Here is a 14,836-nt window from a genome sequence, read left to right as displayed (position 1 = left end):
TGGCCTTCCATGTCTCCTGTAGGGAGAGGGCAAAGTCTCGGAGGGACTCTTGGGGCTTCTGTCTTTTCCCGAAGAATTGCTGCTTCAACTCTGAGGCAGTACACTTGTCAAAGGTGTTGCGCAGCCTATCAAGAATTTGGACCACATTCTGACACTGTTCTCGGGGCCAAGACTTGACTTCCCTGAGAGCGTGTCCTTTCAACTGCCCGGTTAGAATGCCCACTTTCTGTTCCTCTGTGAACGGGTACAGGGCGAAGGTGGCTAACAACCTGTCCCTGAATTCAGGGAGAGTGTGTGATTCTCCTTCGTAGTGGGGTAACCAGGGGGCCCCCGGATAGTATGGCATAGTCAGAGACATAATGGTGGGGGTCACAGGGCCACTAGCAGTAGCAGGGCTGAAGGGACTCTCTGGAGGACTTAACATGCTCCGGTACCCTGAGGAGGGACCAGGGGACGGGACTTGTTCCAGTCCCGTATCTTCGTCCTGGACGGACATGATTGGCCTAGCTGAGGGAAGTCTGTAGGGTTACACAATGTCCGTTGCTATGGGCGATGGCTAGAATGGGACGTGGGCACTTTAAGACACCGTCACTATTCCCTGGGAGGTGAGCCAATAACCTAGCGTTGGAAACAATCTCTACCCCCCTTTAACTTCCCCAGCGGTACTCACTCAGGATCAGCCGCGGTGACAGGACAGCTCCGGTGCATGGAGGACTCCGTTCCCGATGTCGGGCAGGCAGCAGGGGCTCAGTGATGCTCAGCTGTGTTTTCCTCCAGTCGCAGGACACGTGCGCCGGAACTCCGGATGAGGCGCACGCTGCTGGCAGGCTTCAGGCGCGGCCTGCGCCGAAATCCAAGATGGCCGATTAGCCCTCTTCGTTGCCGGCCGCACCCGCTCCAGCTCCTCCTCCACGGTGCTTCACGCCACTCGCGCAGGGGGCGGAGCCTAGTGACGACTCTGGAGTTCCCGCCAGTGAGGATTTGCTGCAAATACTTGCTGCACCACAGCACAGGTAAATGCTTCAACCGCTCTGCACCAACTGTAGTTGAGCTAACAGAGTCCGTTGGCAGGGATTAACCCCCTGATTGCTGGAGCGATGCTTGACAGCGCTTGGCAGCAGTAATAAAGTCAATGTGAAATATAGCACAAAATCACTTGAGCCTATACCCGAATGGTAGCAGGGTTAGGCAGCACAGTAGTTTTTCAATAAAGGATAGTCTCTAGTGCCAGAATAAGGCACAAGTAATGATCCTGTGTTCGTGACGCCACTTGCAACATCCCCACCGGGGCCAAGCCTTTTCTCGGGGCCTGGAGTCAGCCGGGGCCCGCAGTACCTGAGTGGCTGGCGGTTGCGGCCTAGGCACGCTAGTGTCACGGTGCTTGGTATGGGGGAACCGGAGGCAGGTCTCCAGTAGGGTGGTGTTGGCAAGAAATGATGAGGGAGAGGCTGCTATAGCGGATCTCCCTGGGGCAACCCTTTGGTGTCTAGAGTATTAGTCTCTGTGTGGTGGACAGGGTGCCTGTGATGATGGCAGCCAGAGTAGCAGGGACCAGACGGAGGCAGAGGTTGAACAAAAACAACTTACAGTTCTTTATTGGAACCGACAAGAACCGCAGCAACGAGCCTTAACTAAATGGTGGAGTGCTGAGATGCATTTGGAGGGAGCCACAGGAGTAGATCATCAGCCTGGATGCAAAGGCAGGCTGGGAGGTAGCTGTGTCCTAGTAGGATGCTTCAGCTTGTCCTGAGTTGCTTCAGGTATCACCCTGGAAGGTAGAATGATACCTCTTTCCTCTCTCTGTCTAACTCACTGCTTGGTCTGACTGGCTAGTCTTTCTGACTGAATCCTGTCAGACTCACTTCACTGACTGTGTGACACCTTCTCTGACTGTGTGACACCTGCATGTCCATCACATGATCTATGCCTATGTATGCACTGTCAAATACAAAATGACGGGCCTACATTTATAACATTTGGTAACAAATGGATATCGCCATTTAATAAATGACTCACAATAAGATATACTATTTGGAATGGAAATGGCCAGGTATCCATTATGTCATCTGTCATTTTGATGGATGATAAAAATCCTGCATGGAGGACTCCAATTTTAGACAGACTCATACCAGAGCCTCTTATGTAGATGAGAAGACAAAGTTCTGACTTTTTTCTTAAAGAGAATAACCACTGCACTTATACCTGACCTTGTGGAGTGGGCTGGCCATTCTAAGTGGGTATGTGTGCACATAATATAAGAAGAAAGCTGAAGGTAATTGAGTCTCGTGAAATAAATAATACATTCACATGAAACATATGCACTGCCTGGAATCTTACCTGACTGGAGTAGTTTCATGTTCAGCCTGACTCACTTGGCATTTTTACGACACATACATTTCTTTTAATCTTGTATCAATGTTTTTCAACTTCACACAGGCAAGTATTTGAGAAAATATAAATACTGTATATACTCGACCCAAGTACAGGCAGTCCCCAGGTTACATACAAGATAGGTTCTGGAGGTTTGTTCTTAATTTGAATTTGTATGTAAGTCGGAACTGTATACTTTATAATTGTAACTCCAGACAACCAAGACTAACAATAAAGCTTCATTGCAGACGCCTTTGATAACTGTTATAGCTGGTTATTGTAGCCTAAGCCTAAAGTACAGTAAGTTACCAGTTACCAGAGGTCCGTTTGTAACTAGGGGTCATCTGTAAATCGGGTGTTCTTAAGTAGGGGACCGCCTGTATAAGCCTAGGTCCCTAATTTTACCACAACTCACTGGGAAAGCGTAATGACTTGAGTATAAGCCTAGGCTGGGAAATGTATTGGTCAGAGCCCCCCCAGTAATAAAATGCCCCAGGCAGCCTCCCCTAGTAGTGTAATGCCCAGCAGCCTCCCCCAACAATGTAATGCCCATCAGCCTCCCCAGTAATGTAATGTCCAGCAGCTTCCCCTAGAAATGTAGTGCCCAGCAGCCTCCCACAGCAATGTAATGCCCAGCAGCCTCCCCCAACAATGTAATGCCCATCAGCCTCCCCAGTAATGTAATGTCCAGCAGCTTCCCCTAGAAATGTAGTGCCCAGCAGCCTCCCCAAGTAATGTAATGTAATGTCCAGCAGCCTCCCCTAGTAATGTAATGCCCAACAGTCTCCCCCAGAAATGTAATGTCCAGCAGCCTCCCCTAGAAATGTATTGTCCAGCAGCCTCCCCAAGCAATGTAATGCCAAAAGCCTCCCCAGTAATGTAATTTCCACCAGTCTCCCCTAGTAACGTAATGTCCAGCAGCCTCACCTAGTCATGTAATGTCAGCAGCCTCATCTAATGTAATACCCAGCAGCCTCCACCAGCTATGTAATGCCCAAAAGCCTCCCCAGTAATGTAATGTCCAGCAGCCTCCCCTAGTAATGTACTGCCAGCAGCTTGCTTTAATATAATACCCAGCAGCCTCCCCTAGTAATGTAATGGCCAGCATCCTCCCCCAGGAATGAAATGCCCTGCAGCAGCCCCTAGTAATGAAATGCCTGATGCAGCCCCCCTAAGAATGAAATGCTCTTCCGGTACTTGGGAGAAGTTCCTGTTTCAGCAAATGATGTTATTGATTGTATGATGGGCAGTTATGCAATTTTCCAATATACTTTCTTTATCAATTCCCCATGGTTTTCTATATCTCTGCTTGCAGTCATTCTATAGAAAGCTTCTAGGTTTACTTTAAGTGGATAAATGTTGGTAATGTGATGTCACACAGGTGATGAATTGATACATAGGGGGAGATTTAGAACTGAAATGATCGCAAATTCTTGCACACTGCAAGGTGGTTGCTCACAGCTCGGATAATGGCTTCAAGCTAGGCTGGTAAAGATGGACCTGGTAAAGAGGCTGGGCTGGTAAAAGACTCCTGATGGTGGATCTCTGTCCTCAGGCCTCGTCTTTTGGGACACCTCTGCTTCCTGGTCTGGAACACTGGCTCCACTTCTGCTTTAGGACCGACCTCCTCGTGAAGACTGGACTAAGTGCTCCCACCCACAAGGGGTTTTATAAACTCCCCCTTATGAGGTGGCAAGCACTTATCCAACCAGCACAATCCTTCCTCACATTAATGACAGAGCATATCATTGGTTAGAACAGTTAACTTGTGACCTCCCAGGCAGAGGCTTAAAGCTGTGGATAGTGGATAGTGGATAGTGGATTGATAAGCTGATCCCCGGAAACGCATGTGCCTTCGGGCCGAGGCTCGCCCCCTGTGCGCTAGCGTCGCGTTATGAATGGACGCCTAGCGGAACGTGTGACCAGGGCCTAAAGGAGTTAAACAGAGCTGCAGGGTCTAATTAGACCCAGTACAGCTCTGATCACAATCCCGAGTCACAGCTGGTCATTTCCCCTGTAACTGATGCTCCTCAGTTACAGGGGAAAACATGTAAAAGAGAAAAAATAAAGTAAAAGAAAAAAAAAGAAAAAGTGAAAATATCCCCCAGGGGTCTTTTATGAGTAAAAACACACACACAAAAACAAAATTAATTTCTAATGTTCATTTTGAGTTAATTTGGAAGCCGTAATGTGGGGAAAGATAGGACATGTGTGTACCTCTCCATGGGCCCTTTGCCGGCCTATGGGGGGCGTGTATACAGCGGCCATATATACGTCCTCCAACGGTCGTGTGAATAAATGTAGACTTAGATATATTTGTACTGAAGTGATTCCCAGGAACTAATGCTACACTTCCTTCTGGAATTTGTATGTAATCATCCCACACTGATGCAATATCAGTACAAAGCAGGCACTATTGGCACACTGTTCACATGGCATTCTCTGCCAGTTTTTATATGATTATTATAACCTTAATGAAATATTGTGAAATAATCTCATTGCTTAGGGAGGCATGTATCAACATGGTGCTCCTGTCAAACTGCCTTTATCCAGTGTATTATTTGTTGCACAAATTTAAACAAGTTATAATGTAGCTGTGGGTTTATTTCCTTATATTGGGCAAGAAATGTTCAGATCTGTTAGCAGGAGGGCACCTACATTATGCAAGGCCTACAACAACGAGCACTCAAGGTCACAATCATGCATTATAAACCAAGGACTGTGACTATGGTGATATTCTTATATTTGTAATCCATGACCATCTTCCTTCTAAAAGCAAATTTTGAATTTATTCTGGTGAACCACCAGAAGGGCTGTGGTGGGTGTTACCAGGGCCCCTCTGTGCTACAGCTTCACAGGCTCTTACACTGTCCCACCTGCTCCCTTGTTATAATTTCATCCCATTCATAGCATCCCCCAGGTACCTTCTGGCTCATTAGTTAATTATAAAGGTTGATTTTAGAAGGAAGGAGGCCATGAATAACAAATCTTAGAAGATTACCACAGTCGCTGTGCCTGGAATCATTTGTCCCTGGTTTATCATGCTTAATTTTGATGATGGATTTCCTTTAAAAAATGCAGAGGACGTGTTAAAAGATGTTACCTTACATAAAAATGGCTTTTTATTAGAGCATATCATTACAGTATAAAGACATTATAAATGAATGGATGAAGAGTATGGTGGGTCTTGTATGGCTATAAGGATCAAATCAAGACGGCCATGAGCCCTGGGATGTATGAATATTATAGCCCATACAAGTCTGCGATTCACTTTAACATATGGTACTAGAATCAAGCTTTTTAGAGAATGGAGCATGTGTATGACTAGAATGACAAAAAGGGAAGGATTTGATAGAAAAAGTCTGACTTAGAGGTGCAAATAATGCTAATCTCCTAGACATTTAAACTTGCTGGTAAATTCGAAGCCAACCAATATGATGTCCAAATTGCAACTAGATATCATTTAGTATCAGACATAAATCTGGCACAGCATAAGACTTCTATGTTTATTGTATGGCTTTCACTGTGTGCTCAAATGACACCTCCCCTTTATTCTTTGGGTAGGTACTGCCAGGGGGATATCAAATTTATTTACTGTATATACTTGAGTATAAGCCAATGGAATATAAGCCGAGGCTGCTAATTTTACCACAAAAAATTGGGAAAACCTATTGACTTGAGTATAAGCCTAGGGTGGGAAATGCATTGGTCATAGCCAACCTCACGCGCCCCCCCCCCCCAGTATACTGCCACGCAACCCCCTACCCTCCAGTATTTAGCTATCCAGCTGCCAGCCCCAGTATAGACAGCCAGCAGCCCCAGTATATAGCCAGTATATAGGCAGCCATAATAGGTCCAGAACATAATAAAAGAAAGTCTAATACCCACCTCTCCGACAGCCCCACAGGTCGTCTCTTTACATCTGTCAGCGACAGGTTCATGCCACGTTGGGGCACACAGGATCTGACGAAAGCTGCTGCTGCCATCATATTGTGTGTGCGGGCAGCCGCGCATACTCTCTGATGTCATTGGCAGCTGACGTCATAGCCTGTTGCCCCATGTAAGAAGAGCACCTGTTGGGTTGTCGGAAAGGTGAGTATTGACTTTCTTTTTTTCACTTCGTTTAAGATGAGTTTGGGCTTTTCAGCAGGTTTTTTGTTATGGAAATTGCGGCTTATTATGTTTTCATAGCATTTTAAAAATTAAAAGATTTAGAACAAAAATAAATCTTTGTTTTGCCATGTTCTGACACTAATAACTTTTCTATACTTTGGTGTACAGATCTGTTTTTTTGCAGGAAATGATATTGTTTTAATTGTTACCTATTTGGGTATAGTATGACCTTTTGATCACTTTTAATTCCAAATTTTATGTGCTGCAAACATTTGGGTGCTGTTTTCATTTACAGGATTCACTGGTGGGTATAACTGTCTTTATATTCTGCGATTCCTAACATGTATTTTATTTTATTTGTTTATTTTTATATCAGTTCGAGGCAAAGGAGGAGATTAGATTTTTTAGCCTGTGAGTCCTCTTCATACATTCTTAATGGCCCCATGACATACAGGTACTCCATGCGGCCATAAATGAGTTAATGCTTCGAAGTCCAGTATCCTTTGCCTTATGGGCTCTCCTATGTATTAATATTGATGACCTTTTAACAGGCATGAACCATAAATGCAAATTTCCATTAATGATTCCTCTCATTTAGTTAATCATTTTACTACACCTTCATGCACACAAACATAGCTGGTTTCCATCAATGCCAAGAATCAGCCCATGTCTACTTAAATGATTTCATAGAACTAATCTCAATGGGTGACTTGTTTTGTGAAAATGTGTCCGCTAGCCTGACATACCAAATAATAGTAGCAATGAAGCGGGCATGGATAAACCTCTTCTTGTATCTGCCCTGAAACTTAGTCAAATTTAGGAAGCCCACAGTTCCCATGATTCCTTTTGTTTTCTCATTAAAAAGGCTTGCCCATGAAAGAAAGTTCTTGAATTTTAATCCCTTAGTGATGTTTACACAGAAAAATATTTTTAAGTCCTAGCTTTGTTTTAGTGCACTGTGGGTGGGCACTAGCTGAGCAGACACTTCTTGATTCCTTTGTGCTATGAAATGTTGTGTGCTGACAATGTCAAAACTACCAAATTTTGTGCAAGAGAAAAAGCCCCTCCCCTTTTTTATAATCCACGTCTATTGCCCCACCCACAAGCATACTAAAATATCGAGCTTTATGGCCCCCACAAAGTACAACACCCCCTTATTGTGGCCAACCCCCCTATGGAGCCATATAATACCTCCTAATGCAACTCTGCCACATATAAAACATTTCTATTTTTATCTCCGCAAACTTATACATAATACTATCTGTACTCTTACCCTCACCTCTCCTCACACGTTGTAGCCCCTGTTCTCTATCCCACTCATTTTGTGGTCTCTAGTCCTCCAGCTTCTCCTCTGGTCTCTTGTCCTCCAGCCTCCTCTTATTGTGGCCTCCTGTCCTCCAGCCTCCTCTTATTGTGGCCCTTTGTCCTCCAGTCTCCTCCTGTACCCCCTGTCCACCAGCCTCCTGTAGCCCCCTGTCCACCAGCCTCCTCCTTTGTTCCCCTGTCCTCCAACCTCCTCTTATAGTAGCCTCCTGTCCCCTGGTATGAAACCAAAGAAAAACTTTGTCTCTTACCTTCTCTATTTTCCCTGCAGCAGTCACTTTCTCTTCTACAGGGCTATGTCTGACTTGTGGAGGGGGCAGGGCCACTTGTCCAGACACCATGTGAGGAGGTAGCAGGGGCTGCTCCCGCCTCCTCCTGGCTCCAATGCTTTGGCTGGTCTGCAGCTATAAAGTACAGGACCAGGAGGAGGTGGGACAATGCAGGGGAGAGTGGGGCTGCCCTAGACAATCTCCAGCCGCTTTGGATGGTGGGACAGCACCCAAAAAACTGGACTGTCCCACTTTCATTTTGCTTCTGAACATTCTACTACTTCTATGACACATAGAAAAAGAGAGATGAGACAGATTAGAGCCATGAGATGGATATAGGACTCAATGGGGCTCATTTACTTACCCGGTCCTGTTGCGGTCCAGCGGCGTTCTCCCACGAGGATTCGGAGCTTGCCGATATTCACTAAGGTTGTGCGCCCGATATCCACTAGGTGTCGCTGCTGCGCCGAGGTCCGCCAGAGTTCACCATCCTATTCTTGGTGCATGTAAGTGCTTCTCAAGCGACAATTTATTTATTTTTTAAATAGCGCGATTTTTCTGAATCAGTCAGGTTTTCCGACGGCCATGCCCCCCATTTTTCGTCGCATGCAAGCTGGCGCAGATGCGACACAATCTGATCACGTGCGTCAAAAACCAGGGACAATTTAGCGCAAAACGGTAAAATTTGGAAAACCTGGCGGAAGAATGCGATTCGGGCCCTTAGTAAATGTGCCCCAATTTTCTTTGTAGGAATACCCCATTAAGTAATTTAGCCCTAAAACCAGTAAGATTCCTACAATTCAATCCAGTTAAAGGGGTTTTCCGGGTGTTAAAAATTACTTAGGGCCGGGCTGGGGTGGGCTATTTAAAAATAATAAACATGTACTTACCTCCTCCAGTGCCGCCGATGTCCCGCGCTGCAGTCCCTTCGATCCATGTCCCTGTTTGTTTACAGGGGCACAGAAGCCGCGCACAGGAAGCTTCTGGTCCGCGATGTGCCGGCTCCTCCCATCCGTCCCTATCTCTCAGCGTTGTAAGTGCTGGGAGATGGTGTCGGATGGGAGCTTCTGGCCGGCCGGAAGTTCCATGTGCAACCCTGTAAACAAACCGGCGCACAGATGAGACAAACCGTGGCACAGGAGATATGCCGCAGTGCGCTATACTGTATATCAGTATGGAGTGGGGCGGGGGTGATCAGCGCACACCCCCTCCTCCTCTCCCCAGCGCCGACATGTGCCCGCCGTACTACGATATGGGGGGCACATATTGGGGCACATTTACTTACCTGGTCCCTGCGCGATCCCCGATCCAGACTGTCCGACTTCTGGCCGGCCGGAAGTTCCATGTGCAACCCTGTAAACAAACCGGCGCACAGATGAGACAAACCGTGGCACAGGAGATATGCCGGTAAGTAGATGTTTATTATTTTTAAATAGCCCACCCCAGCCCGGCCCTCAGTAATTTTTAACACCCGGATAATCCCTTTAACATTGCATAGTGTATATACAAGATCTATTTAGAGACTAGCATGGCAGCATGTGGCATGTAATAAGTAGTAGACACCAGGAGTGAAAAAGTTACACAAAGTGTATAGTCTGTGCTGTGTGACCAATAGATTATCTTATGTGCAGATAATGTGGGAATGTGAGGTACAGATAGAGACAGAAAAAGGTCTGCAGAATCTCAGACTGGGTTGGAGGAATTAATATTGAAGAAGAAAAATCTTTTACCTTACTATTCTGTGTAGTAGACTTCTGCATCCACAGTGCTCAACATTCTCAGCTACACCAGAGAGCACTATCATATGACCTCACCATCTTCCCCCCAGAGAGATCTGAGAGCACAGCCCCTCTCCTCCATGAAAAAATATTTCTAAACAACTTTATGGAATCACAGGAGAAATCAGCACAGCCAGAAGACATAGCAGGCTAAACTGAGGAGGATAACATCTTCTGTAAATTCTAAGGCTACATTCGCACAATGGGGCTCATTTACTAGGGGCTCCGCGGACTGCACTTTCGTCGGACATCCCGGTGATTTCCGTTTTGTGCTGCTGGGACAGGGGATTTAAAGGGGTTTTTGGCGCATGCAATCAGAGTTTGGCGCAATTGCGCCAGCTTTCATGCAACACAAATTGGGGGGAGGGCCGGCGGACGATCTGACGGATTCGGACAAACCACGGGATTTAACTTAAAAATTGTGTTGCAAGCCATACACTTACATACACCGGGAACAAGAAGGTGAACTCCGGCGGACCTGAGCAGGAAGCGACACATGCAGGATATCGGGCACAAGAACTTCATAAATTGCAGCAGAGTTCATCCTTGTCGGACAGTCTGGATCGGGGATCGCGCAGGGACCAGGTAAGTAAATGTGCCCCAATATGTGCCCCCCATATCGTAGTACGGCGGGCACATGTCGGCGCTGGGGAGAGGAGGAGGGGGTGTGCGCTGATCACCCCCGCCCCACTCCATACTGATATACAGTATAGCGCACTGCGGCATATTCCGTGCCCCCACTGCCGTCTATGGGAGATGTATATACAGTGTATATTTTCAGCAGTATATATGTCCCCCATACGGCAGTGTGAATGTAGCCTTAGAGATACTGATTTGTGAAGTAAAAAAACAGAGTTGCACAGTAAAGGCTGTTTTAGCTCCGCACCTTAGGTCACGGTAGTTTTGAAGATGCTCTTCTTTACACAGGTTGAAATGGATGGTCCTTATTAAGAAAAGAAGATCTTAAGAATGCAATACCCAATTTTACCCTGCATGACATATCTCAGCTGGTTCCTTGGGTAATCTAGTACACAAGCCTGCCTAAACAATTCCATTGCATTACAATTGCATTACAAATCTGTTACCAGATGTGCCCAAGTTCTCATGTTCATATTAGAGCTCTCTTTAGAGCAGCATATGGAGGCATTAAAATTATTAAAGAGTAGAGGTTAATAAAATTATAAAGGGGTACAAAAACTATAAGAGATGGGAGGAAATACATTATTTGGGTCACTTAATTAATTAGGGGGAGCAACATAGTTAAATGTGGCAATTAAAATTATGAATGATTGGCAATACATGTCTATGAGAGTATTTTACCCCAGGACCAGGCTCCAGAGCTTTGGCGCATCTACTACTTTATACAATACGATACAATTCAACTTTATGGTTCCCCTGGGAGGGGGTTGTGCATTGTGCCATATCTTCTATGGCAGTGATGGCAAACCTTTCAGGCACTGAGTGCCCAAACTACAACCAAAACTCACATATTTTTCGCAAAGTGCCAATGCGACAATTTAAGCAGTAACTTATTTCTGCCTGCTCTTTCACAGGTTTAAATTGTATAGGCCCCCAGGGACACCAATGCAGTAGAAGAAAGATGGAGAAGAAGTTTGGATTATCATTGTAGCTTCGTTCTGGGGTCCTGGGCTACCTGGGACTGCAAGAGGCCTTGAGTCCTGTCTGGCAAACTCTACCCTGTGGTGATGGCAAGGGTGCCCATAAAGAGGGCTCCGAGTGCCACCTCTGGCACCAGTGCCATAGGTTCGCCACCACTGTTCTATGGCCTCATACCTGGACACAGAGCTAATGCGCCTACATGTAAATTCGTCCATGACTTTAATTATGAAATGTTTTTGACATGCAATATAATTTTCTGCCTTTTTCATGTGCTCATGGTGTTATTTCTCACCTGCAATGATTTTTCACATTACAAGGTAATTTACTGTTCCTATCAAAGAAGCTCATAAAATAGAGAATAGACCATATTAAAGTTAAATAAACAAATCTTGACTTTTATCAAAGTACATACTGGTCTGTCTATATTGACTGAAAAGAACATTTCCCAGTGGGTCAGTAGGTCAATGGCTCACAATAAAAGGATGAGCCTTTTCATATATTACGGTATACAGGCAGACCCTGGGTTAGGTACAAGATAGGTTCTGTAGGTTTGTTCATAAGCCAGAACTATATATTTTATAATTGTGAGCCCAACCAAATTTATTTTTGGTCTCTATGACAATTGGATTTTAAAAATGTTAGATTGTCAGGTATTGTCAGGTCTGTTAGGTAGAAAAGATAATACCAAACCTAAATGCATGCAAAAACTTAATCTAAAAGGTAAATAATAAATAAGTATAATAAAACGCACTTAAAATCAGGAGAACTTGCAGTGATGGCAAACTTTTAGACACCGTGGGGCATATTTATCAGGACCTCTGCGCCACTGCTTATTGCTAACACTTGCGACTATTTTACCCTCTCCGCTACCTGCAGGCCAGCGCGGCATGAAGGGGTGTGTGGGGGGGGGCCGCCCTCCGGGAGTGGGCAGATGTGGGATGCTGCTGTCCCCGCGCTGGCGCTCTCGCTGCCGGCGGCGACATAAAAGTCGCTGGCCGTCATTATTTCTACGCTAGGTAGGGCGTATAAACACTGCGCAGCAGCCTGCCCGGATACAACAAGAGGCAGAATCCTCTTGATGTATCCCGCTCCAAATATGCGGGCCTATCATCCGCCGGTGCATGAGCGCTGGCCTGTTATAAATATATAAAATATGATAAATATGCCGGCCTTTGATAAATAAATTTGCCTGAAGCACAATCAAAACCCACTTATTTATCATGAAGTGCCTACATAGCAATTTAAGCAGTAGCTTATTTTTAACTGCTGTGCCTCAGCTATAAATCATATAAGCGCACTGAGGACACCAATATGTTAAACGAAGGAGGGGGGATTTGGATAATCATTGAAGCATCTGTTCAGGATGACAGCAAAAATGTGAGAGACTTGCAGTAGGTGCTCAAATAATAACCAGCCCTGTCCACACCTTCTCGCTCATTCAGCAGTCTCAGGCAACCAAGAATGTGTTGTGGCAGGAGGGGCTTTATGGTCCTTTGTGGTCAGCTCTGTGCTGGTGCAATGGCCTGTGTACCTCCAGAGAGGGCTCTGAGTGCCGCTTCTGGAACCGTGACATAGGTTCGCCACCACTGTCCTAAGGTCAACACATTAGTAATGAACATGTACCATAAGGGTGAGCAAAACACTTATATACCTTATGCACCGAGCATGTCACCCACAGACTCAATAAATGTATGGACAAGGTAAATAATAACAATATACAGTATAAGGATACATGCACACATACGGCAGACGCGATGGAGACAAGGAGGAGTAAGCGCTACTCACCCTTCCTCTCACCATAGAAAATAATGCTGCACTGACATTCTTACGGCCTAGCATAGAGTGTAATCTATCTGTTTTGTGGCCAGGGCACGGTACGGTGAGAACTCGTTGTACTCACCATACCGCGCAAGGCACATATTTCCGTCCCGCCTGTGCCGCACAAGATTCATTTAAGAGACTGATGATGGATGATAAATCTGGTATAGTGTAAGAAGCATACTTTTCCAGGTTATTCCACCTGTTCCAAAAGTAAATGAGCAATATAAAAGCACACTTAGATTAATAAAATCTGCAAAAAGCCCTTCACTTAATTTATGTGGAATGTTATATTGATCTCATGGTTTTCATTGTAAAGAACATTCAGAGAAGGTTTCATCTGAAGCAAGCTACCCCTTATCCAGAACTTCACTTTCTCCATGCCAATTATGTGCTGGAGGAAGTTTGAGAATATATAACAATATAAAGGAAATGTTTTTAATACTTTGGTTTATGATATCATAAATAGTCTAGGAAATGGGGGATCTTAAGATTAGTGTTCTGATTCTAAATCGGATCAATGTGATATTTAATGACAGCTGGGGTATGGATAAGCAGATATGGAATGTCTGGTTTACCTATAGGCCCAATCGTATAGAAAGAAAATGGTACAGTTTAGTTACAAAATATATTAAACAGTAGATATACATTTTACTAAGGAGGCATGAAATCTGGCAATTAATTGTTAAATGACATAACTTTCCTAGTAGAATACTAATGTACTGATTGCATTGTTCCTAATGTATCAGCCCCATGTCCGCTGCTTCTTCCCATCAAAGATAAAAAGCGTACCATTCGCTGTTTGTGCTCATTTATATTCAAGGAAGCACTTTGCCAATATTCGCCTGTGAAAACAGGCCTGACTTGTATTCTAATCAGATTTATATGTTATCATACTGACCTTTTGCTATAGTACAAAATGTATCAAGAAGTATGGCACAACCAAAAAATCATATAAATTCACAGTATGAGTCATGTGTAAAACTAAAGTGTGAAATATCTGTCAAAGGAATGTGGAGGTCGGTATTGAAGACAGAGGAGCTTTCAGTGCATCATGTACCAGATGTCCAAGCCAAACAGTGTAGTACAGCATTGCATTGTAGTAGCCAATTGTAGAAACTTGGATTAAAACAACAGAACTTTTCCATACTCCCTCTGCCCTCCTCTTGCTGCTTAAGTTAGTTATAATGGGATAGAATGACTCTTTGTGACATCATCAGATTGGGCCTGAAGGGCGTATTCTGCTCCAAAACTCTTGGGAGTGGCTGTGTATATACTGCCAAAAACATAGTCCTGGAGCGTTCTACTGTCCTTCGTAGATTAATAATTAGTGTGTGCATTTTTTTATTCAAAGCTTTGTTCTTTCCTTGAAATATTTAAAGTGGATTTTGACTCACGTTTTAAAAATGTCTTCAGGGGTTTCAGTGTGGTGGCCATTATTATGAGCTATTATGTCCTTCCTACAGGTACCCGTGTGATGTTTTGATTCAACAGGGTAGTGATGCCTAGCAGTTGCCTTCGACAAGGGTTGGCTCCAGGTTCCAG

At 44.8% G+C, this 14,836-nt stretch overlaps 1 long non-coding RNA gene across 1 annotated transcript in view; it reads left to right on the top strand.

The window, feature by feature from the left end:
- The window catches only part of LOC140116702 (uncharacterized), a 34,575-nt gene extending 23,063 nt beyond the window's left edge, over positions 1-11,512 (top strand). Inside the window, exon 3 of the long non-coding RNA XR_011852922.1 lies at positions 11,407-11,512. This is a non-coding gene — a long non-coding RNA (uncharacterized lncRNA). The remainder of the gene's footprint in view (positions 1-11,406) is intronic.
- Positions 11,513-14,836: the final 3,324 nt, after the last annotated feature.

This window comes from Engystomops pustulosus, chromosome 2 (assembly GCF_040894005.1).
Source record: "Engystomops pustulosus chromosome 2, aEngPut4.maternal, whole genome shotgun sequence".
In the NCBI taxonomy this organism is placed as follows: Eukaryota; Metazoa; Chordata; class Amphibia; order Anura; family Leptodactylidae; genus Engystomops; species Engystomops pustulosus.
This window is presented reverse-complemented; position numbering and strand designations above follow the sequence as displayed.